The 27,728-nt window shown below is 43.3% G+C and overlaps 1 protein-coding gene and 2 long non-coding RNA genes across 12 annotated transcripts in view; 2 read left to right on the top strand and 1 right to left on the bottom strand.

Moving 5' to 3' along the window:
- TCF20 (transcription factor 20) overlaps positions 1 to 27,728 on the top strand; it is a 137,404-nt gene that overhangs the window by 55,983 nt on the left and 53,693 nt on the right. The window contains exon 1 of one of the 10 annotated variants that reach the window (XM_040061568.2): positions 9,582 to 9,623. The exons of 8 other annotated variants lie outside the window; for them this stretch is intronic. The gene's annotated coding sequence lies outside the window, so the exon portion shown is untranslated. Of the gene's footprint in view, positions 1 to 9,581; positions 9,624 to 9,797; positions 9,827 to 27,728 lie in introns of those variants that run through there. One more of the 10 variants, XM_040061566.1, reaches the window with a different exon arrangement.
- Positions 1,831 to 7,816, top strand: LOC120751559 (uncharacterized). Its single transcript, XR_005700465.1, has 3 exons — positions 1,831 to 1,887; positions 3,618 to 3,666; positions 7,586 to 7,816. It is a non-coding gene; the product is annotated as an uncharacterized LOC120751559 (long non-coding RNA).
- On the bottom strand, positions 8,063 to 9,314 carry LOC120751560 (uncharacterized). Its single transcript, XR_005700466.2, has 2 exons — positions 8,280 to 9,314; positions 8,063 to 8,092 (listed from the first exon to the last, which is right to left on the bottom strand). It is a non-coding gene; the product is annotated as an uncharacterized LOC120751560 (long non-coding RNA).

The raw sequence follows: 27,728 nt of genomic DNA, 5'->3' as shown, positions 1-27,728 counted from the left end.
CTCCCTTCTTTGGCAATTTTTTTCCGTGTCAAATTTACTGTTCACTTGAGATTTTGGACAAAGATGGGGGTCGTGGGTGGGCTGCTTTGAGTTGTGTGATACAATATGACTGGACCAAGAGAGTAAAGCGCAGACAATTAAGGATCAGCGCGAGGGCTTTGCTCATTCAGTCTGTTGAGGAAGCCGTCATTTTGTGTTAGTGTGCGTGTCTGGAGGAGGAAGGATAGTGACAGTAGAAGGATGCCTAATGTTGTGGTGTATTTGTACTTGCTAAACGCTTGCTCCAGGAAAGGAGGGCTTCAAAAGAAAGGGATGAGCAAAAGGGGGTCCTTCTGAATTTGCCCTTTTATGAAGCCACTTTGGACTGGATTCTCGCTGCTGGGAATGTGATGTTCTGTTGCCACCATGAAAAGGGAGGGCTGAGAAACGAAAAGGGCAGATGTCAGGCAGGCTCCTTGCTGCCACCACTCTGCCAATGCATCTCACCCCGATCACCCCAATGACTGGTGGTTTCTCTGCTGCTCTGGCTCCTGAAGCTCCTGTGGAAAGCACCACGTCCCAACTGTTTGCAGGGCCAGGTTTCTCTCCACTCCCAGGTCACTTGGGTCCTGCTGCACTTCACTTCTAAAGACCCGGAGCACCTCCTGCTTTTGTAGTTATTTATTTCTTTATTTCAGCTACTGGACCCTGGCTGTCCTCTGCCAATATGTTTCAAGGCTGATGAATAGCACCCCCTGCAGTTATAGAGCTGATCTTTTGTAGCACAGATGTGTAATTAATTGTGGAGCACTTTTGCAGTCTGAACAGGCAAGTGACTTCTTGGAAGATACCCATGTATTGCCACCTGCTTCTCAGAGCCAAAGCTCCACAGCCCTTGGGGAAGGGACCTGTTGGCCGCAGTTTAAGAGCCTCTGTCCTACTGGAGTGATGTGAAACAGGATTCGAATCCAGGTCTTTGGTGTAAAAACCAAAAAAGAGACAAACAACCCAAACCCAAAGCACTGCTGCACTACAGGACTCCTTTGCCTCTGCTCCAGTGTGAAAGAACTTTTAGGCATTTTTGCATCTCTCTTCCATCATAATGGTGACGTTTAGAGATTTTTTGTCCTTATTTTTTCTCTCAGAGAGGAAATAAGGATTTGTAAGTTTGTAAAACACTTTGAAGATAAAAATCGTTGTCTCTGCAGAATACTGTCTGTTGGCTTGTCTGAGTCACTACCTTGCCTGGGAAGTGAAACCTAGAATTGCCCCACAGGCCACTTGGAGGATTAAGTCAAAAGAACCATTGAGATGTCCTCTTGGACCTCTGGCCCTAGGGAGAGCAGGAGGAAGGGTGACCAAGTGGGACCATATGAGTCTGGGAGGTGGGAGGTGGTGAGTGAAATGCACCCTGCAAAACAGGGCAGAGGACATTGGGGATGTGATTTAGCTAAGATTAGATACAGAAGAGATTTTAAGCCTCATTATTTTGTCTGGGTACAGCAGGATTGTCCCCTACAGGGCTTTCCTCAGTTCTTTATCTACACTTGCTTTTAAAAGAGCAGAAAACAGTGGAGAAAACCCTTTCCTTTGATTTCTCTTCAGCTGAGGACATCCATCGCCCAGGACTGTAACTGTAGGTGTTCAGGTCAGGAGATGTGCATCACTTCAGCCCCATGCTAGGCTATGAAAGGATTAAATCTCTTTCCTAAGCAAAGTGGAAAGTCCCCAGGTGTCTTCTCTCAGGCTCGGAGACGGCAGTGGGAGAAGTAAGCAGGATCCAGCTGGGTAAGAGACCTCATCAAGAGGATAAAAGCATTTAGGGTAAAGGACAGTCTGTCTCCCTGAGTAGGGGAAGTAATCAGTGAGGATGTGCAAGGGTCTCTCAGAAAGCCCTAGGCAGGCAATGTGTGTATCAGAAAAGAATTTCCAGGCAGTGGTGAAGGGGAATGAGCTGAAAGTGTTAATTAGTTCCTTCCCCTGCCCACTTCTGTTAAAATATTCCTTTCTTGTAACTACAACTATTTTTCATCTTTCTTTTCTATGGGTTGGGTGGTTTTGTTTGTTTGGTTGTTGTTGTTTGGGGGTTTTTTTGGGGGGTGGGGGTTTTTTGGTGGCTTCTTTTTTTTTTTTTTTTTTTTTTTTAATACTCGTGTCTCAATGAAGAGGACTGTTAAGGAAACCCCCTACTTATCACCTGAAGCTAGATGCTGACTTACTGTTTCTTGAGATGAGATAATGCTAGCTGATTATAAATAGGGTGACTATCCTTTTTCATCAATATTAGGAGTAAGCCTTGATTTTTGCCTGTGGAATGAGACACATTGTAAGAGTTGTTACTTTTGGAGAAGAGTAGTTATTTCTTCTTTCACATTATGCTCCCTGCTATGAAGAGGTTGGCCCTGATGAGGGGATCCTTGAGCTGGGGGCAGGTACCCCAGGGAAAGTGAAATTTCACCCTGGTGAAATGCTTTCTCTCCACCAGTTTAACTAGTGTCTCATCATTAAACCTGCATTCAGCCAGGGTTGTCAGGGGATGACCTTGAGTACTGCAGCCCCCCTTCCCACCCTCGCTCAATGCTGCTGCTTCTCATTGAAAGTGTCAGTGTTGGGATAGCTTGTTTTCTTATTTGGAACTTTGGGCTATTTCCTAAACTTGCTAAAACCAGTGGAGACTTACTGAGTTGGTAGCTGCATTTGGTAGGTTGACATGAACTGTGCTTGCTGAGGTATCTGTTCTTGCTTCTGTTGTCCTAAGAAGTGCTGACCTTATTTTCAGCGCCCTAATGGAACTGACAGTATTTTGATCAGGTCTAATTATTCACAGCACATTTACAGAAGTTAAATGGGAGACCTTCAGTCCTAATCATCTCTCAGGACAAATGGGAGTGCCAGCAGGATTCCCATCTGCAGAAGATCGGAATGATGATAGCCATGATACATAAGCAGAGGTTTTGTTAGTTTGAGCCTGAACATAAGTAGGCAACTGGAAGAGTCCCTCAAATCTTGAAAGAAAACCAAGTTACTTAAGATTTTACTACATGGCTTGGACTCCCTAATGATAGATTTGTCCAGCCTATAAAAATTAAGGACTGATTTTCTTAACTGAGGACAGTTGTGTCTTTGTGTCTGTTACCTAATAGCTTTTAAATCATTTTCGTCACTTGGGTTAGGTAATGTAATTGAAAATATGCTACTTTTCCCCATCCCCAGATGTGTCGGTAGTGTTCATAAATAGTGGAGTATGTTGCATTCAGAGTTGTAAGTTCTGTATGTTCTCATGTGCCCTATCCTGATTTGGATATAAGTGCAACTTTAAAGTAATGCAGGGTACTAAAGACATTATTATCTTTTGAAATGTAGAATTAGAGTGTTTAAGCATTGAATAAACTTTAATGAATCTCAAGACACAAAGTAATTAAAGTGGTTGTGTTTGAAGTAGGTTTTTTTCCCTCATGTTTTGTTAGCAAGAGGAGATATATAAGTAAACTGTGGTGGGCCTTTAAAAATATTGTCAGCAAACCAATCTGTCAGATTAATCAGGAACAGAGAACATCACTATATGTAACAAAAAAAAGCACAGAAGTTGATTTCTCTGACAAGAAGTTAATGAGATTTCATGCAATGTCTATCTTTAGCGGACCCTTATGTTTCTACTACCCAGTATAAGTACAGACTTCTTACCAGGTGAGTATAGAAGACTCTTTTGGTTTTGGTCCAGTCTGATGCTTTCTGCATTGGTCCCTTGCTGCTGCAACCTCTTCTTATGTGTTGTTTCATGTGCTTGGAATTCTGGAGCATGGTAGCAGCAAGGTGACTGGAAGAACTAAAGCTGTTCCTTCAGGGACATTTCTTCCCCTCCTGTTGAGAGAAAAAAAGCTGAGATTCAACAGCTATTGCATACATCAGGGAGGAAGCCAACAGGGAGCAAAGTAAGAATCAAAACCTTAGTTGCCTCTAAAATTTGGAACTATATGTCACAGGGATTTGAGCTTGTTAAGCCCAGAAATTCCCACTTGCCCGTAGGCAGAAAAAGCCACCCCAGCAAATGAAACCTCTGTAAAGGGCTAGCAGAAGTAAGAGAGAGAAAAAAAATCCCTTTCTGTAAAACATGTTCAGGCAAGGCAGAGTTGGTTTTATGTAAGATCATTTAAAAAAAAAATAACATTTAAAAAACCCTAATATTTGAATTTCTACTTTTATTTAGATATGCTTAGCAATTCAGATAATGAAGATTTATTGATGGTCTTTCCTGCCTTGTTGGAGACAGTCTTGCTGGACAATCATATTTGTATGGCTTTCTGTTTTAATTTCCACCTTTATTACTCTGGGCATCTGCATGGAAATGTGATTGGCTTTTCCTGAAAAGTTAAGCTCCTGTTGTTTTCTCGCTTTTTTTGCTGGGCTCAGATTCTTTTGTCTGCATCATCACAATGACTTTCACAGCAACTAATTCTATTCTGCCAGAAACAGCTTTTTGGCAGGAAGCAAAAGGAAGGAGCAGAAGAAGCAGAGGAGGTCTTAAGGTACAAAGATCTTATTTTCATGAATCAGCTCTTTGTAATGGGAAGATGAAAAGGCAGAAGTGTTTGCAGTGTTTTAATTTTTTTCTCCCGCTATGATTCACGCTACCTACCTTCACCTGGTTTCTCATTTTTCCTTCCTTTGAGACGCTCAAAGGAAGATGAGTCTTTCAATCTGTTTGTTGTTCTGTTGCAGGAAGGGGCTGTAGGACTTAACGCTGTGGCTTATGAAGACACTCCCAGTGTCTGGAGGAGAGTAGCTTCCAAGTGATCCACATGGCCATCAGTATGCTGAAAATCTGTGCTTGTCCAAAATATATCCCAGCAAGCAAAGATCCTTTGGTAGTCTTAAGGGGAAAAGTTAAATATCAGTGAATTAATTAGAGAGCCCTCCCTGTCTTTGCTGCAGTTCCTTGGGAGACATCTGATGCTTCTTCTTCCTTGTTTAGGGTCAGATGTAACACTTTTTATCTGAAGTTAAGTGTAAAAGAAATAGGAGGAAGGTATGGGAAATCCTGGGGCTAGATAGGAAGAGAGTTAGGAAACGTTAATGACTGTGGCCATTCTGATGTCTTTCTTGGAGAAAGAAAAACAGGTGAGCTGCCCTTGCTTTACAGTCGCTTAAAGATGTAGCTGTCCCACCATGAATATAAGTTTCAGCCCCTGGTTGCATGACCTGTAGGTGTGCAATCTTGCTGTCATGTTTTGTATTATTTATTTTCAAGGTAGTCACTAATGCCCATTCCCATAGCATCTAAGAGCCTCTAGATGACCGCTGTAAAAGTGCAGTGGTAAGCCTGTGCATGTCATAAAATTGTGTTACAGGGGAAAAGATAAGGGTAATACTTTGAGGGGACGGGTACCATGTCTGTGAGAAGTGTGCATGCCTGACTCTGCCGAGGCTTTACCTTCCCAGTGCTGCATCAGCAGTTTTTCTTTCTTTTGTAAAAAAGAAATCTCTCAGAGGACCCCACCAGCTGCAATCAGTTTCCTCTAACAAACACTGGGGTGCTCAGAGCCTTTCCAGCATATGTTACCTGCAAATTTGTTCTCGATCCCCCATCCTGCATCACTTACTGTTCTCCCTTCAGGCAGAGGGAGCTCAGGGGGTGTGTGAAGATGAGACGCTGAGGTCAGGAATGGTGTCATCCTTCTGTTCCCCCTCCAAGCTGCTAATGTATGCTTCTGGACAGCCATACAAACTGAGTAATTACTGAATTACAGCTAGATCAGAAGTGGTGACCTCAAAGACAGAAGGAGACTCTCCATCTTCATTTGTTAGTTCTCTTGGGGTCAGAAGGACAATTTTTTGCTGGCATCTGTGAGGGAGGGGAAATGGAAGTGCAAGGTAAGCCTTACATTAAGACATAACAGGGAAAAACGTTTGCTTTAGCCATTGCAGAGTTCATGTGCAGTAAGATGCAGCATTGCTTGCATGTGTGTAATAACAGCAGCACTGGTGAGCGGTGGGACTAACCCAGACGACTGCTCAGGGCACTTTATTTTGCTCAGAATCTCCCATCCATCACAGAGGAGAGTGTCAAGTCTTGACGCCATTTTCCTGTCTTATTTGTGCCTCTATCTTCAAAAGCATTTTGATTAGGAGATGGCAAGGAGGATTTCAGGGAGGAAATGGGTAGGATTTGGAAAGTTTCTGTTGTGGTAGTACCATAGTGGCTCTGTACAATTATGATAGAGCTGATTTTCTTGCACTAAAAGCAGAGACTTCAATCTTTCTTACGACTGTGGTGTAGCATATCTGCTGAATTTATAGCACTTACTCTTGGATAATGGAATGTATTTGCTGGAAATTTACATTCAAACCCATTTAGTTTGTTGTGTTGATTGTAAAATTGATCCTTTATGGGTTCAGAAGGTTTGTGTTTGCAACTATTTTTGGCCTTAAATCCCTGGGGTTTTTTCTTCTTTTCAGAATAGAAGGGTGAGAGCGTATAGATGCAACTGAGAACTTTAGCCTGAAGTAGAAAGGCTTGCATGGGTGTTAGATTCCCACCCTGATTGTGTGTGTGGGATTGTAGGCCTAGTAGCATGATGGGGTTACTTCTTCATTAGTCCTAGTAATGTTTTTTTAATAACTTTTTTTTTTTGTGTGTGTGTGTGTAACTGATGGTGGTCAAGTAGGTAGATGTCACTGAATGGCCAAGTCAGAAGGTTGAATTTCTTTCTTCTGGAAAGAAAATGAAATGTTCAGTGGCAAAGGAAAACTTGGCAATGTGAACAAGGTGTACTAATGACAGTGGTTTTTCATCTGGAGCCTGCAGACAGCCAAAAATTAGTTTCTGAGAGTATTAAATTATCCATTTAGCTCAGTGGGGTTTTATGTTGAAGCCTGATATATCACTTGGAGAGCTGCAAAGGATATGGCGTCTCTACTTGCGTGATACTTAACTAATATAGTTTTGATAAACTTTGTTTACATTCTGCACTTATATTGACCCTGTGTATTACCAGTGATACCTGCTGAAAGGCAACAGCTGATGATGGTGTGACAATTGCCTGTATTTATAGCATGAGCTCTTTTAAAACTTCAGTTCACCTTCAAAATCAGCCATAAAGTTTTCAAGCTTTACAATATTTAAAAAGCAGCGCCTGTTGTATTTCCCTTGTAACACCTATAAAGTAGTTATAACAGAGAAGGGAAATGCTGCTGTGCAGCAGACTAGAGATCCAGATGCTTAACTCTGTGAATTCACTTATTTTTGGTCCTTTGAGAAATATTTGACTTGGGAATGATTACTGTCCTTGTATTTTTATATGTGTTTTTGAGCATTTTACAAAACTTCTGCTGTTTATGCTGCAACTTCATTTTCAACATTAGGTAAAAAATACCTTGATACAACAAGCTTATCTAGATAAGCTATGCTCTCATGTATTTATATATACCAAAGGGGTTTACCTTAAGGTAAGTTTAAATTTACTTAAGTTAGAGTGCTCTAAGCACTCCTACCTTATAAATTTACATAAAGGATTGACCTCAATTGATGATTCACTTCAAAATCAGAAAACAGATAATGGAAAACCGAATTATAAAAATCTTATCGAGTTTCCCCACTCCATTACAGCTTTTATCACAGTCCTGGATCCCCAGGGGGAATGCTGCTCTAACCAAGCTCTTAGCATGCCGTGGCAGTCAACAAGATTAAGGCTGTTTCTGACGAGAGCAACCTCGCAGTTTGTCGTGGTGAATGTACTGTTGGAGCCTCCTCTCCAGGCGAAGGAAGCAATGACCTCCACCTCCTGTGAGCAAAGCACTGTGCCTGAAACAGCACCTGTAAATGGGCAGCCAGTGCAAAGAGAGCAGGGTGTACTGTACTACGAGAGCATGCAGTCAGGCAGCACCTGTGTGCTCCAGCTGCAGTTTCCAGAGCTGCTGCAGAGCGCATCGCAGTATTCTCATCTGAAGGAGATAACGCAAAGATCACAGCAGTAGACTTGTCTCGGAAAGGAGACAGTGCCTCTCAAGTCCCAAGACGAGTGAGCAGAGGAGCAGGAAGTCTTTCCTAGGTGCTCCAGGTGCACAATTGCCTGACCAGCAGCTGGAGAGTCCCTAACACCCACAAATTGTTAACCTGAAAGACAAACGGTAGAAGCACGTAACATGTAATTGTTCTCTGCTCTGGTTGTTTTCCCCAGACTACTGGCATAATTTTAGGCTTATCTAGATGGAATTTCAGCCAGTCTCCAAATTACTTTGACAGATAATGCATGGTATGAGATGTGGTGGTTCATATTTATTTTTCATAAAAAGCAAGTCACCTGTGGAGGAGCCATTAGTGAAGTTGTCAACTGGCTGTGCTTACAACACTGTCCCCAGCAGTTCATTGCCTTTTGGATGAGCTCTGAGCAGAGGCCTTTTCTTGGAATAAGGCTTGCTGAGGATCTGGGAAACAAAGCTTGGGAGACAGAGCAGTTTATTGAAAGTGTCATATCTGCTCAGTAAAGTTCCTGGCAAAGCAAGTTTTAAATGATCTTGAGCTTTCTCTGCCCAGCATGTAAGAGCTTCGCAGACTGCCAGCCCTCCTGCGTTTTCACCTGAAATGTTCTAAGTGGCAGATGGAGGAAACTGTAATATCATATAGAGCTTCCTTTGTTGCCATACAGGCTTAAATGAAGGAGGTGATGATTTGACAGGCACTGCATCCTTGCCCTATGGGCTCTACAGCTGCCCCATCCACCAGTCTCCTTGCCCCCTTGCTCTCAAACCCCAAAACTAGTGAATAATTTGAAAAAAAGCTTAATTGTCTCTCCAGAAGTGCAACTAGACACACAGGACTCTCAAATGCAAGGCCAGTGGGGACTCAGAGGGCCGGCAGTGCCAATTCCGATGGTCCGGGCGGCTCTGGGCTGGCGGTGCGCGGGCAAGCGGGCTGCGGGGGCAGGAGAGCCCGGGCACCGCCACCTCCATGTTGTTTCCTGAGATCCCCGCGGCTCCGCTGGGGCACCTGCGATTCGGGGCTCGCCCAGCCCTGGCGTACGGCCCGACTGCCGCCTCGAGGTGTGCTCCAGGGCTCCGGGCCGGTAGACGGGCGTCCCGGCCCCTTCAGGGTTCAGCCGCCGCTGTCCGCGCCGTGCCCGGCTGGGAGGCCGGGCGGAGACAAGTGTGCAAACGGAGCAAAACCCGGTTCTTAAAATTCTCAAAACCCCTCTTCTAGGGGGTGGGTGAGGGTGGCGGGGGCGGGATAGAGAGGGGCGGTATTGATTTACGAGGAGAGGGAAATGTGAGCTGCGGAAAGGGGCGGAGGGGGGCCCAGAGCGCCGCCTGGGAATCCCGGTTCCCTCCGCACGGGCGGGGTGGTGTAGCACGCGCACCGGGCGCGCCTCGCCCACGTGCTCCGAGCGCGCGGGACGGGGTGGGGGTTCAGCGCGCGCTTCCTTTAAGCGGGCGCATGGTGGTGAGCGGGGAGGTGGCTCCCTCATGCGGCCCCCCTCCCCCCGCCCCTGCGCGCGGGGAGACGCTTCCCTTCAAGCGAGGGCGCGCGCACGCGCCGTTCCCCCTCCTTTCCATCCCTCTCTCGCCCGGCCAGGGTTCGCCGCTCGCGCCGCCGTTCCGTTGGCGCGCGCGCCGAGTCCACCGCCGCCCGTCGCCATTGGCTGCCGGGGGTCAGGTGACGCCGTGTTATTTCCTGTGTGTGTGTGTGTGTGAGGTGTGAGTGAGGGGAGGAGGAGGATGGAACCGGATTCCCCCGCGTCCTCGGCTGTCCCCCGGCCCCGCCGCCCCGGCTGCTGAGCCGCCCCCGCCCCGCCCCGCCCGCCCCGCCCGCTGCGGCGGAGGGCGCCGGGCACGGCGGCGGGGGTGGTCTCAGGTAAGGGACGGCCGCGCTCGCCCGGGCTGGTCGGTGTGTGTGGGAGGCCTGGGGAGGGAGTGCGAGCTCCTGGCGGGGAAAGCCGAGGTCGCCTGGGCGTGTGGGAGGGGCTGCGAGGGTGTCATCTGTGAGTTGGAGGGCGAGTGCTGGGTACGAGGGGGGCTTGTGAAAGGGCAAAGGGCTGGCTTCTGCGTAGTTTAACCCTCTCCTTCCCCCCCCCCCCCGTCTTTTTTTTTTTTTTTTCTCTTTCTTTTTTTTTTTTTTTTTTTGGTGAGTGTATGTTTTTTCTTTTTACTTTAAAGAAAAAAAGTGTATGTTTATATGTGTTCAGAGACGCCCTCGTGCTGTCTGGTGGGGTGCCTACCTGTTTTCCTGTCCCGGAAGAATGTTTTTTTGGATGAATTGTCAAGTTTTTGTGGGGATTGGTGTTTTTGCCGAAGAGATAAACTGTTAAAACTGTTGGACAAGATGGATGCACAGTGCTCACATTGTAGTAGGTGAACAGGCTGTGTTGGTAATACTTGAGGTTTGTAGTGTCTGCTTTTTGGAGGCTCAACATAGCCCTTGCTTATCTGCAGAGATAATCAGGATATAATGCGTTTGGGCTGCTGTTAGGATCAGCCTGTATTTTGTTAGTGGTACTTACTTTCTGGAAGTCGTGTTTAGGGCTGCAGTTGGAAGTTATTTTTCCTACCCTCAGGGGAGGAATAAGAGGAAGTTATGTAACATAAGTGTTTTAATCTATGTATCAGAGCTGCCTAATGGTACTATGGTTCTGTTATTAAAATAAGATGAAAATAAGATGTTTATGTGTGAATCAACAAGTGGCTATCTCTGCAGGTAGATTTGGCTCCACCAGAATCCTTTATTTCTTGCATGCTGTCTTTTCATTCATTAAAACAGCAAATAGTTTGATTATATTGCACCATTGTTTTCTGTACCATTCCAATTTTTTTTTAAGTCCTCCTTTGAAAACAGAAGAAAAATAAAAGGTACACCTGTGGGGGGATTGAGTTTCAGATCTCGCTGTGTTTAGGTTAGCATTTTGAAAGCTATTTATGTCTGTGTCGCTTGTTGCCATCTGTTGCTGCGTGCATGGGTAATTCTTTAGAGTATGATTTTTAGTCTGCTTTCAGACCAATAGATGTGCATGGAGCAGTTGGATCACCTCTACTCAGATTTTATAGAACAATAGGTGATTGGATGATGGTGATGCAGCAGCTTCTGGGCTAAGTTTGTAGCACATTGGCTGAACTCAATTCAAGAAGAGCTGATTTCTTTTACACATTTTCTAGACTTCTTTTTCCTGTCAGATAAGCTTGTTTTTTGAGGCTTATTGATGGGTATTATTACATAGCCTAATCAAGTGCATTTAGTTAAGGGTATGTGATATTTTTTAGTGTTGCTGAGTCTTCTCTTGGCTGAAATGTTGCTTTTTTTTTTTTTTTATCCCCTCTAAATCCACACCTTTAAATAGGGTTCCATGTTGTTCACTTTGAGTTGTTTAAACCTGTATTGTTTGAGCTTAGTATAGTATTAGGTTCCATTGGCATTCAAAAGGGCAGCTGCATTAGTATACTGTAGAGAGAATTACTGTTAAAAAAAGTAAAAATATTTATTTGCTTAGTCATCTGTCTCTTAAACTTTGTTAGTGCTACAAGGAGAGGTACATAGTCATTCCTCATTTCTGTAAATTGCTGGTACATGAAATGTATATTGTGTATTCTGGTTAAATTATCAAACAAGTTACTATGCCATTTGAGTGAAAGTATGACAATTCTTTTTATATAAAAAATGCTACTTTCCAATTGTACTCTCCTAAGTCTTGTAGTTTCAGGATAACTTTTGGGCTTTGTATGGTTAGGTTTAAATATCTAGTGGGAAGTTCTTGGACTCTTTTGTTGGTTTGGTATTCTTCAAACTACTTAGCACTAAGTCTGTTAGCATCCTTTCTAGTAGAATTGTATGTGGTTTGACTCATTTTGGGTTTTGACCAACAAATCAGTTTTCAGAGGTTTTGAGATTGGCGAAATGTGGATTTTTGCTGAAATGTATTTTCATATACCTTTGTAGCCTGGGGCAGGTAATCATGGTTCCCTATATGAAAGCTATAGTAGCAGCCTCATTGTTAGTGACTTTGATAGGAGATCAGGAATTTTGGGTTTGTTTTTGTTCCTTTTCTTTGTTACTAATAGTTACTAATAATACTAATGTTTTGCTTCATAAAAATAGCCCGAAGTGAATTTTTTATTAAAGGATTAAATCTGATTCTGTAATGTGTAAATAAGACGTGAAGGTTATTTAAATGAAAGAGAGCTTATTTGTGTATTAAAGACCTCTTTTTATTGTCAGAAGAAGCTTCTGTATCTTGAGCTGAAGAGATAGGCTGTTACTAACCTGTTTGCTACATTTTAAAGGATACTCAGAGTGTAAGTAAAAACATTCTTAATGATTCTGTCTATGGTTGATACATGTATGAAGTTTGTAAAACAAAGAGTGAAATGTGTAGGATTTTGGGGGTTTCCCCCCCTCTCACTTGCTGTTGTGGAAATGTGTGCAAAGACAACCCTTTGGGCTCTTAGGACAATGTTAAAAAGAAAATCATTGCTTACTCCCTTTCTCCCCTTTTTAGGTCGCGTTTAACTAAACCCACTGGTGAGGCACAGCGAAGTGGCAGTAATGCTGCTCTTGGAAGGGTTCCTTCAAAAGAGTTGCAGTGCACGTGTCCTGTTGCTATTCTACCAGCTTGGCATGTTGCTATCTGGAGTGAGGGCATAATATGTAATGTACTTGAATAATTTAATGCTGCTTCCTTAGCTTCTCTATAATTTGAGATAAAAGTATTTAAGAGTTTAGAGCTGGCTTATGCATAACCTGCCTTTTGACACAGGGCATGCCGGATCTCCATTTGGGTGGGATAGGTAACTAAAGCATGTGTTTATTTTTTTATACCTTGTTCAGTTTTGTTTTATACTTATGAGAGGTATTACACTCCTGTTTTGGGAACTGGAGTTCTTATAAGTTACAAAGATTTAGTAACATTTTTGGCAGTGCTGGCTTCTCAGGCTTTAGAGTGCACCTTAACTGGCTGTGTGAGAATTTGTGTTACTTAATCCCGTTGGCCTCTGAAATGGGAAAGATTTGGATGGCCATTTCTGAAGAGCCAACTAACTGATTCGTTTGTGGAGACTGGACTGAGACAAACCAATTCTTCCCATTCAAGAAATTAAAACTGCCATTTAATAGGAAAAGATGTTTTTTATTGACTGTTTGTGGTGAGATCTCTTTCAAAATAACCTCTTAATTTCTGGTTTAGCTTTTGGACTTCTAAAAACAAAAATAAAGGCAGTCTTAAGTGTTTAGACCCACTTCTAATAGTGTTGATATGCTATGTAGAATTTTCTTTATTGTAGAAAAGCATCTAGTGTTACTGATAGAAAACACAAACATAATGGAAGCAGAGGTGGATACTTCTCTAAAATCATGCAGGAGAGGCTCTTCCTCTCCTGGGAATAACTTCCCTGTAGTGCGATCTGATGTTCAATTTTGTTCTTATCAAACTTTTCATACTTTAAAAAAAAAAAAAAAGAGGGTAGTTCAGTTATTCTTATGACTCAGGTCCTATTCCTGACAGTTCTTGATTACACTTCAGTCCTTGACTGAACTAGAAAAATGAAAGATGTCTTATAGCCATGTACAGCACTGCTGGTGCATCTCTGTCACACTGGTGTCTGGCCACACCACTCCTTGATTGCTTCAGCTGAGTTTTTCCACTGCTGCTTACCACTAAGATACTTATTGATTAGTTTGGAGTCACTTGGAGAAGCATGCGACTTTCTTCATTATGCATGTACATGGGTTTCCTTTCATTTTAAGAACAAAAAAGGACAAAAATAAAAAGCCAGACCCAAAGATTCAAAAGTCAAGACTGACATGTAATCAGAAGTGGATTCTGTTTAGCCCTGTTGGAAGATAAGATCTGCTCTGGGTGTTCTAGAGTCTGTTATTTGCTGCCTGTTTGCCTTTGAAGACAAAAAAAATGTAGAACTACATTTTGCCAGCTCTTGAGCTTTTTCTTCCTGCCTTCATGAACAACAGCACAAGCAGTCAAACTTCCAATTTTGGATACAACAGAGCAGTGATCTTGCAGTAAGATTCCTGTTTCTTCTTGCCTCTTACCTGTGATTCCTCAAGAATGGAGCTAAGCAGTGGTAGCAAAAAATGCAAGCATCCTGTCAGTTCAGCCTGGTGATAGTGAATATGCTTGTGCTTTTTCCAGTGCATTTTGTGTTTATCTTTTACCCCAGTGTAACCTGTGATGATATTGGAAGAGGGGAAAAAGTGTTACCAGGTTCTTTGTTAGGGGGCCTTTGCTTGAGTCCCTTGAGATTTGACCTATTCTCCATTTAGGAAGGCCATTATTTCTTGCCTGAATTGTGATGCAAGAAATAGAAAGAAGCTAGGAAAATTACTTTCTTTCCCCCTACCTCTTCATTACAAGCACACAGTATGCCTACGTCCATACCAATACCTGTATGGAATTCATTGCATATTCTGTGCTGGAATACAATGATTGACTTTGTAGTATTTTACTAGTATGAACTCAGTCATCTAATTGCTAGTAAATTGCAAATCCTAAACAGAACCCTCTGATGAGCTCTGTTAAGAGCTCCATACTTAGCTAGAAATTGTACAGGGAGCTACTACCCTGGAAGCTTTAGTACAGTTTATTGGAAGTATTATTCGTACCACTTTCCTTGTAAAATTAGATACTGCAAAGTGTCTTGTTAATAGCTTTTAACTGATCTAAAGGCTTGGTGTTAGAGCTGACTGAATGGCTTTGCCATTCAGTGTCCATGTACAGCATCACTAATGACTAGGAAAAACATACCTAAAACTTAGTAGCATACTTAAAACTATGTGCTCTCATACTTGCCAGAATAGGAATAGACGTACATACACCATAATGATTGTTAATCAGCCTTCAATTTGCTATCTGCAGTTTGCTGTTACCTTTGGTCAGATGCCTGGATACACTTGAATTTCCATAAGATTTGCTTTGTTCAACAGTTGTCTTGGTTTTGAAAGACAGTTATCTGCCAAGGAAAGCTAGAGCCTCCCTTGGAATGGAGAATGTAAACCCCCTTCTCTCCAATTATTATAATTTTGCAATTAGGGGCCTTCAGGCAAAGATACGGGAATAGGAGTAACAGTTCTTTACTGGGAATATTAAAAAAAAAAATGGAAAATACAAATGTAGTAGTAGAAAAAAACAAGCAAGGAAGCAAACAAAGATCCTGGAAAAACCCTGACAGAGTCGGGGGTACGACCTGGTACTCTGTTGGTCAGGGTGTTGGAAGCAGTCCAAATAAGTGCTCCTGGAGTAACAGATGTGGTTCTGTGGAGTAGAGATGGTCCTGTAGAAAATCCAGTGGTGGCGAGATGGGTCCAGTCTTCCTCTGGGAATCCAGTGGAAAAAACAGATACCTTGTGTCCTTCAGTCCCACTTTTTATCTAGCTAGGAGCAGCTGGCTCCTCCCCCACTGTGTGGAGCATCTCACAATGGGATGATGGAATGTGTCATGTCATTGGTGGGCCCTAATGGCCCATTATCAGAAGATGTCCCCCTGGAGGATGGAGGGATGGTGAAAGAGGTAAGAAACACTGCCCCACCTGGTTTTAATGGCTGGGCCATTATCAGAAGGCATCTGCCCCCCTCCCCCCTGGAGGGGCAAGAGAAGGACAAAACATCTCCCCAAAAAACAGCCTTCAACAGATGAAATAGAATACACATTTTTAGGTTACATAATCCAAGACAACAGTGTTTTCTATGAGTGGGTGTTCTGGAATAGTGGAAATGCTATGTGTGATTTTTTTTTTTTAAATTAACGTAAATGGTTATATGATAAGTGTAGTGAATGCTACATGGTTAACGTTATGTTTTCTGCTGGAAATACAAAGCATCAGGGCAGAAACAGTCTAGGAGGTTCCTGGAGTGTGTGTGTCCCCTGACATGAATGATGGGGTAGAGAACTAGGGAAGGCATTTGCTGGACCTGTGGTTTATGAACAGAGAAGGACTGGTATATGATGTGATGGTCAGAGGCTGTCCTGGGCAGTGCAGTCATGCAAGGATAGTTTTCTATTCTTAAGGAAGTAAGGAGTGGAGTTAGCAGAACTGTGACCTCAGACTTCTAGAGAGCAGAGACTCTGGCATGTTCAGGAGCCTGGTTAACAGAGTCCCTTGGAAGGCATTGCTGAAGGGCAGAGGAGTCCAGGAAGGTTGGACATTTCTTCAAGAAGGAAATCTTACAAGTGCAGGAGCAGGCTGTCACCATGTACTGAAAGATAAGCCAGCAGGGAAGACTGGTCTGTCTGAGTGGAGAGCTTTGGCTGGAGTCTGGGGAAAATAAAGAGAGAATCTTTGAAACAAGGGACAATAAACTCAGGATGATTACAAGGATGTTGTGAGGTTACATGGAAAGTAAACTAGAAGTCCAAAACCCAACTAGAACTTAAATCTGGCTACTACCAGAAAAACAATAAAAATATTTCTGTAACATACAATAGCAACAGAAGGAAGGCCTAAGAGAATCCTTTTTATTGGGTGTGCAGGGAAACAAAGTGACAAAGAATAAGGTTGAGATGCTTAATGCCTTTTTTGCCTCAGTCTGAAATAGCAAGACCAGTTGTTCTCTGGGTATCCAGTGTCCAGAGCTGGAAGACAAGGATGAGGAGAAGAAAGAAGCTCCTGTAACCCAAGGGAAAATGATCGGTGACCCTGGTATACCGCTTATGGGAAGTGGTGGACCTGGCAGAAATGCTCCCTTTGCCACTTTCCATCAGCAGTCCCAGCTACCTGAGGAGGTCCCAGATGATTAGAAGTTGGCAAATGTGATTGCTGTCTACAGTAGGGGCTGGGAGGAGGATCTGGGGTCTGCGGGCCTGTCAGCCTGACCTCTGTGCCAAGGAATGTCATTGAACAGATCTTAAGCGCCATCACCTGGCACATATGGGACAACTAGGCCTAGTCAGCATGTGTTTAGGAAAGTCAAATCCTCCTTGACCAACCTGATCTCCTTCTGCAACAAGGCAACTGTAGTGAGTGAGGGAAAGGCTGTAGATGTTGCCTAGCTGGACTTTAGTAAAGCTTACGGTAGTGTTTCCCCTGGCATTCTTCTGGAGAAACTGGCTGTTTGTGGCCTGCATGGGTGCCCTGTTCGCTGGGTGCAAAACTGGCAGAACAGCCACTCTCAGAGTGGTGAGGAATGGAGTTGCATTCAGCTGGCAGCTGGTCACAAGTGATGTTCCCCAGGGCTCTGTGCTGGAGCAAATCCTGTTTAATGTCTTTATCGATGATCTGGGTGAGGGGATTGAGTGGCTCCTCAGTCAGTGTGCAGCCAGGTTGGGCAGGAGTGTTGATCTGGTGGAGTGTAGGAGGGCTCTGCAGAGGGATCTAGTCAGACTCAGTTGATGGGCCAAGGCCGGTGGTATGAGGTTCAACAAGGCCAAATGCCGGGTCCTGCACTTGGGTCACAACAGTACCAGGTAGTGCTGCAGGTTGTGGGCAGAGCAGCTGGAAAGCAGCCCAGTGGATTGACAGCAGCTAAAAATAAGCCAGTGTGTGTGGCGAAGAAGGCCTGTGGCAACCTGGCTCCTATCATATAGTGTGGCCAACCCCTGTACACTTGTGAGGTACGTTAAATCCTGTGTCCAGTTTTGAGCTCCTTCACTACAAGAAGGACATTGAGGGGCTGGTGTGCATCTAGAGAAGAACAGTGGAGCTGGTGAAGGGTCTGGAGCACAGATCTTAGGAGGAGCAGCTGAGAAAGCTGGGGTTATTTAACCTGGAGGAAAGGAGACTCAGGGAAGACCTTTTTGTTCTCTACATTACCTGAAAGGAGGCTGCAGCCAGGTAGAGTCCAGTCTCTTCTCCCAAGTAACAAGCCGTAGGACCAGAGGAGATGGCCTCAAGTTGTACCGGGAGAGGTTTAGGTTCAATATTAAATATTTTTTACCTGAAGAAGTCAAACATTTGAACATTCTCCCCAGTGAAGTGATGGAGTCACCATTCCTGGAGGTACTTAAAAAGATGTGTAGACATTTTGGTTAAGGACATGGTTTTGTGGTGGCTTTGGCAGTTCTGTGAGAGGGGTTGCATTTGATAATCTTAAAGGTTTTTTACAAACTGATGGATTCCATGACACTATAAACCATGTCTTTCCCTTCTGTCTCTCATCTTGCATTTGAGGGAAAAAGCATGAATTCAACAGTGTTCTGTCACATTGTGTAAATTGGTTTGCCCACTGTAAGTTTTACCTGTTTCATATCTTGTGTGGAGATGGGGAGGTTTCTCTTCTCTCCCTTCTCCAACATTTTTGCATGAAATGTGTACATCTGATTTTCTGATGTTCTTGATCCTGACCATACCTTGCATGTATTGCTGGATAAAGTTGATCTTTTAGATAAGTCTTGATAAGTATTATAATAATAGACAGCAGGCAGTAAATTGAATGGGTTGGGCAAAATAGTTACAGAAGGAGGCAGCAGATTGTCTTTGTATTGCAGGGCATTGCTGAATGAGTGTCAGATTCTCTTCTGTAGTGTTGGAGAGTGGAATAAGCAGGAGCATAATTGACAATTGCTCCAAAGTGACACTTTTTATTTTGCATGAGAAAACGGAACTGTGCTGTCTTTATCTCCCTTCCATCTAAATCACTGCATTTTAATGGTGGGACATCTCATCCCATGTTACTCTGGAGTGTGTGAAGAGAGCTCTGCTGAAGAATTGTTTGCCAGCTGTGGTAGGGCACTGGTTTTGGCAATGAGCTGTGTGTCCATTGCAGTGTAGTATTCTGTGTCTTTACAGTTCTGACTTCAGCTAATATTATATTTACTTTGGAGAGCAGGGATTTTTGCATTCTGTCCTATTTTCCTTTTGCTCTGTGTCCTTTTCTACATCTGCATTAGGTATCTCTCATATTCTGCTTATCAGAGACAAAACTGTGTTCTTGCTTGCGAATTGCTTGGTTGAGTACATTTTTATTTCAGTAATGGTAGTATCCTGCAGTAAGGATATAGAAATTTGACTTGTCATGTGTTCATTTTGTTTGTTTCCTTGTCCTTTTGCCTTGCAGGAATACAGCTTGTTTTATGTTTGAAAGGTGGAATTTGTCGAAAACCAAAGTGGGGTATATATATAATAGAACTGCTGAAAATAACAATGGGAGAAGAGGTTAATTATATGTATAGTCTGCAGCAGTCAAAACTGTGTCAAAGCTGGTGGAAAAAGAAAAGTTCAGTAAACCTGGGTCAAACTCACCAGCGAAACTACATCTCTTAGCTCAATGAGAAACAGCGTTAGGGAGTTCCTGAAAGTGGAAGGGAGGAGGATTTAGGAAACAAACTTTTTGCTTGCCCAGAGAACTGTAATGTTTATAAAGACTTTGTTGGTCTATGCTTACTCATGGAATTTTGGCTCTATGTGTACATTGCCTTTCTACCTTTCTTCAAGCTAAGGAGTAAGGTCCTTTTGGTCAGTTGATTAACAGGACTTGAAGAATTAAATGAGGAGCAATTCTCAACGTGAAAGTAATTTTGTTGCCATCTTTCTAGCTGAAATGAGGTAGCAAGCTTTATTTTTTCATAGAAAGCTGGGATGGTTTAGAGCAGGGGCAAAAAGAGATCTATGCTACATTAGCATTATGAAATGGTTAAATGTAATCTATTGTGTACGGTTTATATTAATTGTACCTATTTATTTAGCCTCCTCATGAGGGGAGATAGGTGGACACAGAAACAGTAGAGTCTTCTGGTTTTGGGTTTTTTTTTCCTCTCCTCTCTGGTGTACAAGTTGAATGACTTTAGGAGTGTGGGAACCTAAGTTTAAGAGAAATAGTAGGACTGATTCGAGAGTAGTGGACCATCTAAGCTCCCTCTGTCATACTTTTAACATGTTAACTCTAACATTTCCAAAAATAATGCTCTGAGTGCAATATCTTTGTTATCCTCCACTAATCAATATTTACAGAGGTGGGGTTTTTTTTGGTTTTGGATTCATCCCTCCTCTTTCATTTCAACTGCTGATTTCCTTAAGGGTATATCCTCATATGATGTGGAATGCAATGGAAGCTTTGTCTATTGGCTTTCCAGCTTCAAACACTCCTGAAACTGTCACTGTGGTGATACAGAAATCCTCTGGGGAAGGAGAAGGCTTTAAACCCTGGTTGTAAGAAGCTCTCTTAATTGTAGGTTGTTAATTTCTCTCAGCTGCTTGTGCTCATTAGAGTTAATTTTGTGCCTGTAGTGTGATCTGACTGCTGTTGACATCCCTGCCTTTGGCTGTGGCAACAAAACTTGCAAGTGTGGAGTTTGTTGGTTACAGTGGCTTGAGTTTAAAACCTAGTTTTTTCAGACTTTTAACTGAGGTGTATTAGAAGTTTAATCACTTTATGCTCCAATGTTGCTTTGTGCTGCCTTCTCTCTCTCTCCCATCTGTCTGTTGGTTATGCCAGTGGAGCTACAGTGGGGATGCATAATGAGGTGGTTCAAGAAACTGGTCCAAGCTGAAAATTTCGAAGAAAGCCTGCAGGGGTGGGGGTGGGTATACAGGAAGGGGGAAGACCTCCTTAAAATAGTCCTACCTCTGAAGCAGTCTCTTTGTTGAATTATTTAAATGTATTAAATTATTTTGTATTATTCTGTACTCTTTCTCCTGTCTCCATGTAAGTGTCTTAGTCACTCCCTGTTAGTTTCAGAAGACAAAGCTTACTGTAAGAATGGGTCTGCTTTAGTTTGTGGCTTCTATTGTAGTAATACTTGCACATAACTGATACAGATTTTATGTCAATTTACTTCATTTGCCTTGAGGAGTTCCCAGGAGTCTTAGTTACAGACTCATTGCACCAGACATCATAAAAAAAAAAAGAATAAAAAGATTTAATTGTAAAGACTAAGTTGAATAGAAAAGACAGACATATTACAGGTACTATTTAATATGACTTAAAAGTGTTCATCTTAGCAACTTGTCATCAAGGCTGGAGCTACTGCTTAGTATGAAAAATCAATTAAAAATAATGTGTTAGGATGGTGAGGTGGTTTTTTCTCCCACTGTATAGTTCTGAGTGATTTAGATAACTGGATAAATTTCTGTACAGAAAGTAGGAGCTTGGGCAGATAGAACCTGGCAACGCTCCTTGCACTTTACTATTTTCCTCTTGCAATTAATAATTGACTTCTCCTTTTCATTGTTTTGTAACTGAAAGGTGAAGGTTTAGTGAGAGCTGTGATGCCTTTGCTGAACCTCCTGTCTTGCATGTCTCAGGAGGAGCAGAAGTGGTTCTTGAAGTGGATGTTCAGATTTTGCTGTATTGCCAGAGCAGATAGCATGTTTGACTGCTTGAAGACATAGCGGCTATGGACACAGGTCAATTTGCAATAAGAGGTATTTGATGAATTGCCAAAATTTTTGGACGACTAGTGAGATGGATTAGGATGTGTAATCAGCTGATCTGCAGCTTGGAGAAAGGAAAAAAAAAAAAAGAGATGAGCTGAAGGTTCAATATTATATTTTCATTTTGATGTTAGGAAGGGTAGTTCAACTATTGTGTAAAGATGAGGAGCCTTTTAAATATGAGCTCCTGATTTCAAGTGCCCTTCAGTAGCCACGCCACTCTAAAACAGTTCTTACTGGGTCCGTTTTGCTGGTACAGATGTTTGTGTAATGATACAGTGAATGGATCTATCAGGTCAGGAATGGCTTTTTTCCCTCACAGAATTTTCTCGGTCGTATCAGTTCCCTGATCTGACTTGTTCATGAATGGCTGTGTTAACACCATAGAGGTGGCTGGACCTCTTCAACTGGGCTAGAGAAGACTGACCCTATATGTGAAACCAAAATTGTTGTTTTAATCTTTGACATAAAACGGAATCTGACTGATTTACGCAGATGCTTATTAAAATAGCAGTGTCTGTTAAAAATTTGGATGGATAACTTTCAACAAAAGGTTGTTGGATTTTTGAAAGCTATTTAAGTGCATCTGTGCTGTTGATTGAGACTGAGAACCAATGGCATAATAATAAAGTCAGATATATAGAATCAGCCAAAATTCTGCTGAACTTTGATCATTTGTTATATTTCTAGAAATACATATTTTCATAGTACTACAACATAAATACTGGCTTACAACAGAAGCTGTTCTTGTCAAATTTCTTCTTTCTTCATGTTTAGGAATATGGATTTAACAGTACACTTCACTAAGAGTGCAGGGCTAAGCTGGAATGGTATTTTAGATTTGCTTGCTAAGTGAGTAAGGAAAACTTGCAGATGCAAAAAAGTGTGTGTATTTCTGTTATACAAATGTGGGGGTTTTTAAAATATTTTGAATGTGAGGGAAGAAAGCAGCATCCAAGTAATAGCCAGATGTAAAATTTGATTATTTTTTGTTGTTGCTTGTTTACATGATGCTTTTTATTATAGCAGTTGAATGCTCTGAATATGTTTGCTCACATCTCCCCTTTGAGATAGGAAGGTACGCTGACTCAGGCTTACTGTAGTTTGGGCTTTTTCTGTGGTCACTTAAGGAAATATATAGATTTTATCTAGCAAAATAATCTCCAGAGCATTCCCCTCTCTCAACTGAAAAAGCTCACTGAGCTCCTTCTGCCACGCTCATCTGTTCCTCACCCATTCTGTGAGAACCATTTCCTTAATTGTTTGGATTTAAGCTGATACATACTGACTTTCTGAAAAGCTGTGCAGACATTTTAGTAAAGAAGGCATAGTGTCTCTGTGAGATGATGCAAGCTAGTTACAATCCACTTGGCCAAGCTGTAGCTCATTTGAGGAATTTTTTTATAAAGGTTTTTCTCTAGGAAGGACAAAATTAAGTTTTGGTGTCTTGGGGTTTTTTTTGGTCAAGGCCGGTATTACTGCTGATTTGTAAGACATGTTGCTAATACGTGTTATTAATAGGTTGTTGGGGGTTAAGTTTTCCTGTAGAATTTTTCCCCCCAAGAGTTTCTAAGAGACTAAATACTAATGCTTAAAAAGTGCTTAACCCATACAAAAGAAGTAGATCACTTAGTTTAGTGGGGGAGGGAAAGGCTCCCGAGAGCTGAGGGTAGTAGTTTTGCTGCTCTCAGTTTTCCGGGGAGGACGGTCGAGCAATAACTAGCTGCGTGGAGTCCACAGTTATTGGAGGAGTCCGGTCCTCGGAATTCTATCGTCTGCTGGAGCACCCGGGAGTTCAGAGCTCTTCGCCTGCCCTGCTTGGATCTGGGTCAGCCCGGGTCCAGCCGCCGCGGCTTCTTCAGCACTGCTCACTTGGCCTGCCAGGACACCCCCCTGCCTGCCGAGACAACCCACCATTTCCAGCCATGAGCCCCTAGTTTCCACCGTTTCAGCTTGGTGCTCTTAGGATCCCAAGAGATCAGACTGCCCGGGACTTGTGAGACAAAACCCCTCGGGGTTCTTGGTTCTGTTTTATTATTATTATAATTGCTGTTGTTGTTGGTCTGTCCTGTTATATTTACTAGTAAAGGACTGTTATTCCTTTCCTCATAGCTCTGACTGAAAAGGTTTTATTTTAATCTTCCAAATCATAATAACACGGAGGGAAGGGATTGGCATTCCCCATTCCTAGAGGGGTCCTGCCTCTCCCTAGCAGGTACCTGTCTTTTCAAACCAAGACATAGGTACTTAAGCGTGTGTAACCACTACATAGAGTTTCTAAGATGTGCTGCGATTTTTTAGAATCATAAATTTTTGTTTCCATTAATGCAGTATTCTGGGTTTGATTTAATTTTTATGTACTTTGATATTTCAGTTTAGCTACTTCCATAGGGTCTGGAGCTCTCAGTGATAATTAACTGTATCCTGTTTCAGCTTTGAGTGGTGTAGTAAGGTTTGTTTGACAGAACATATTGTGATGGCTTGGCAAGAGCCAGATCTGACTGTAGTTTTCCCTAAAAATATGGTGGTGAATAATACCAGAAACACAACTTTCTGAAAGAAGCGAGCAGTGAATGTTACTGCTTGGGCAAACTGGTGACTGAAGGGCTGACTGTCTTGGTTTACTTCTATACCACCCTAATGTTGAAAACAAGTCTCAATTATTCTCCCTTTTCTTTTAAAAAGGCATCAAACGTAGAAGAAATTAGTTATGTCTGTTACTTTGTGCAGTCTTAGGTTTGAACTTTAAATTTATCTTACTGTAGCATTAGTGGCTGATCTGCCTTCTCTTAAGAGCAGCAGTGTTCCTCCAAAACCGAAAAAAGGTCAGTCTATTCCCAGCTGTTGATCCAGTGTGCAAGTAATAACTCTGTACCTTCAGAAATGAGGGTTAGCAAATTGGCCTTGACAGTAGAAGTGGTACTCAGTACACGGCAATCCTTTTTTCCTCTATTTCTGTCTGAATTTGGAGCACGGGCATTATTTCTTACAAAATATACTTCTGAATTGCTCATACTCAGGGTCTGGATTTTGAGATTGGTTACGTGTGTTCTCTGCTAGCTTGAGAATATACAATGAGGAAGGACAAAAATAGTAATTTTTGCATTTTGTATGAGTTATGGCAAGAAATGGCTGCAAACCTATGTACATTTCTGTCGCTTGCACAGCATTTATCAGGTGAGTCTTTTTTAAGTGGATGCTCTGTAACCCTCCCAACTTCTTTGTATACGTTTTGGCCTATGGAAAATACTATTTTACTGTTTGTCACCTGCCTGTGTTGGGAGTTAGGTTTGTTCCTTTTTTTTTTGTCTTAGAGAATTTTTCCCCATAAGTTGCTAAGAGACTAAGTGCTGGTGCTTAGATGGTGCTTGACCAACACAAAAGACATGGCCAGGAGGGGGAAGATGACATGAGTTTTGGGGGAGGGAAAAGGACAGGGCTGGGGGAGCTGGTGGCTTCTTCTTGCTCTCAGCGTCGGAGGGGACAGTCAGGCTGCTGCTTGCTGCAGGAGGGGTCTGTGGTCAACAGAAAGTCCGGTCCTGGGAAATCTACCATCATCTGCTTGTGTGCCCAGGAATTCAGAGCCCCTTTTCCTGCCCTATCCTGCTGTCACAGCTTCTTCAGCACTGCTCACTTTGCTGGGACATTCCCCCTTGCCTGCTGGGGACATCATGCCTTTCTAGCCAGCGGCCCAGGAGTGTTCCACCGTTCCAGCTTGGTGCTCTTGGAGTCCCAAGAGATCAGACTGCCCCAGGCTTTATGAAACAAAGCCCCTTGAGGTTCTGGGTTCTATTTATTATTAATGCTGAAGTTGTTGTTGTTTGTTTGCCTTGTTATACTTACTAGTAAAGACCTGTTATTCCTTTCCCCATAGCCCTGCCTGAAAAGCCTGTTTAATCTTCTATAATAACTTGGAGGGAAGGGATTGGAATTCCCCATTCCTAGAGAGGCCCCACCCCTCCCTAGCAGATACCTGTCTTTCAAACCAAGACAGATTTTGGTGCCCAATGTGGGGCATTGAGAGAAAAAGGAAGAACGGTTCTTAAGTGACCTAATTTCCTGTGTACTGGATATAGAAACCTCATTAAGTAGCATCATGTGGTCTAACTTACCCTGGTTCAGTGGCACATGGTTGTTGGCTGTATCTCTTCCATTTGCAGGCCCTTATCTAAACATGGGCCCTATAACTAAGGCTACTGTGGCTGTTATCCACTTTGCTTTATGGTTGATAAGGTGAGGAATGCATGGATTTTTAACTTCCTCTGGAAGGCAGGCACATGGATACATGGCTATCACACACTAAGTGCATGTTTTTGGGAATACTTTAAGAATGGAGTAATGTGTGGAAATGACAGTACGTGAAGTTTTCTCCCAGGCCTTCAACCAGTTCTTTGTGCCTACCCCACTGTTGGAGTCCAGGGCATTCCTTTGGCTGCCCTGGAGGGTCAGAGACCTGGACAGGGGGGTCTGGGACCCTGGCACAGAGCCTGGAGCGACACTGGCTTTGATCCCAGTCCATGGGAAAGGCTTCCTGCACTGCGGGATGGATTGCAAACCACAAGAGTGTGAAAGATAGTAGTTTAGCTTATCACAGGGTGAAAAAACAGTAGGTTTGGGTTTTTAGTATGGAAGTGAATGGGAGCAAGATGGAGGATTTTGGGCTTTGTCTCCTGCTTCTTCTTTCTTCTTCCCCCACTCCATTTTCTGCAGTGACGGTGGCATAAAGTAGTTTAAAGAGATTGGGTCAAAGTAGGGATGACCTTTTTAGTATAAGTGATAGGTATTGGCAAATAATGATAAATAAAGAACATGTAACAATTAGTATAATAGATAACGCCGCAGCCCGGTGGGGAGGAGTCGCCAGATGACCGAGCAGCTGCACAGACCTTCGTTGGGCACTGAGAAAATTGTAAGGTAAGAAACAATAAATGAACATGCAACCTTGAAAAATCAGAACCTGGAGACTCTGTCTCTTTGTTGCGTCTGGCTCAGGGCTTTGCAGAAGGCAAAAAGACTCTAAAACCACCTGAATCTCAGAAAAGAAACCGAGACCCCACCAGCTTTTGAAGGGTTTAAATTTCCTCTAGATACTAACCAAGTGTTGCTGTTAATCCTAGCCTATTTAGCTTTCAGAGATAAGGTGAGGTTGACTTACATCACTATACTGCTGCCCCAGAGACTGGGAATATTGCCTAGGGCCTGACACTGCCCCACAGAATAGGGATGCTGGCCCACCACCTGACCCTGCCCCGTAGCCCACCTCAGAAATGAACCACCTGGATTGGGTGGGAGTTCTGGTGAAAGGAGATGGGCCAGATGCTGAAGGAGCACATTTCCCCTGTAGTAGCCTCATTAGCCCCAGCAGATGGGAAACCCTCCCCCTGTCCTGGAGAGGGAGAGTCGGATGGCGCAGCAGCGGAACCCAGAGACCTTACAACCATCCAGGTTCCCTGAACCACAGGGGCAGCCACAGCCAGCAGCAGCTGCCCCTGTGGAAACAAAGAAGTATAAGGTGAAATCAGAGCACTCAGGCAGCAAGGATAAGAAAGGAGGACCCTCACAGCCCACAGGGGAGTCAGAGGTTGAGATGATCACTGAGTCCCTGATATATGAAAGTCTCCGTAATCTGCAAAAAGATCTTGCACGACGGGGACGTGAGGCTTATACAGCCTGGTTACTTTGGGTCTGGGACCTTATAGGTATAGGCATGCAACTAGATAGTGGTGAGGCAAGGAATTTGGAACCCTTGACCCAGGACTCAGGTGTGAATCAGGTATTCGTAAGGGAGCCAGGGCCCCTTTCTCTCTGGAAGTGGCTTTTAATGAGTGTAAGAGAGAGTTTGTCCACAGAGACAGAATGCAACAGCACCACCACAGAATGTGCTGGAAGACCCTTGAGGAAGGGATCCAACAGCTGAGAGAAGTGGCAGTATTGGAGGTACTCTTTGGGAGGGGTGGACAGCATGATAATGGCCCTGACAAAGTCAGGTGCACAGGGCAAATGCTGTGGAATCTGGCAGCTCTAGGATCATCGCAATACGCCACATTCATTGCAACAATTAATGCTGATAACAACCGAGAGACAGTGGGTTCTGTCACCAACAAGGTCAGAAGTTACGAGAATATGATCAGTGGCCCAGTGCAGGCTCGGGTCTCTGCCGTGGTTAAGGAACTCAGAGAGGAGATGAGGGAGGAGATGAGGAGGAACAATTCCCATGTGGCAGCAGTGCGAGTTACAGGCCCCAGAGTCAGAGCTCAATGTCCCCCAGCTAGAGAGAGATGTTACACCCCACAAGCTGACCTGTGGTTCTTTCTCTGTGACCATGGGGAGGACATGGGAAAGTGGGATGGGAAACCCACATCTGCCCTGGCAGCATGGGTGCATGAGCTCAAGGAGAGAAACCCTAACTGAAGGGGTCCCACTAAGATGAAGGTATTCTCAGTCTCCCGTA

This window comes from Hirundo rustica, chromosome 4 (assembly GCF_015227805.2).
Source record: "Hirundo rustica isolate bHirRus1 chromosome 4, bHirRus1.pri.v3, whole genome shotgun sequence".
NCBI lineage: Eukaryota > Metazoa > Chordata > Aves > Passeriformes > Hirundinidae > Hirundo > Hirundo rustica.
Note: the sequence above shows the minus strand (reverse complement) of the source record. Positions and strands in the feature narration are given on the sequence as shown.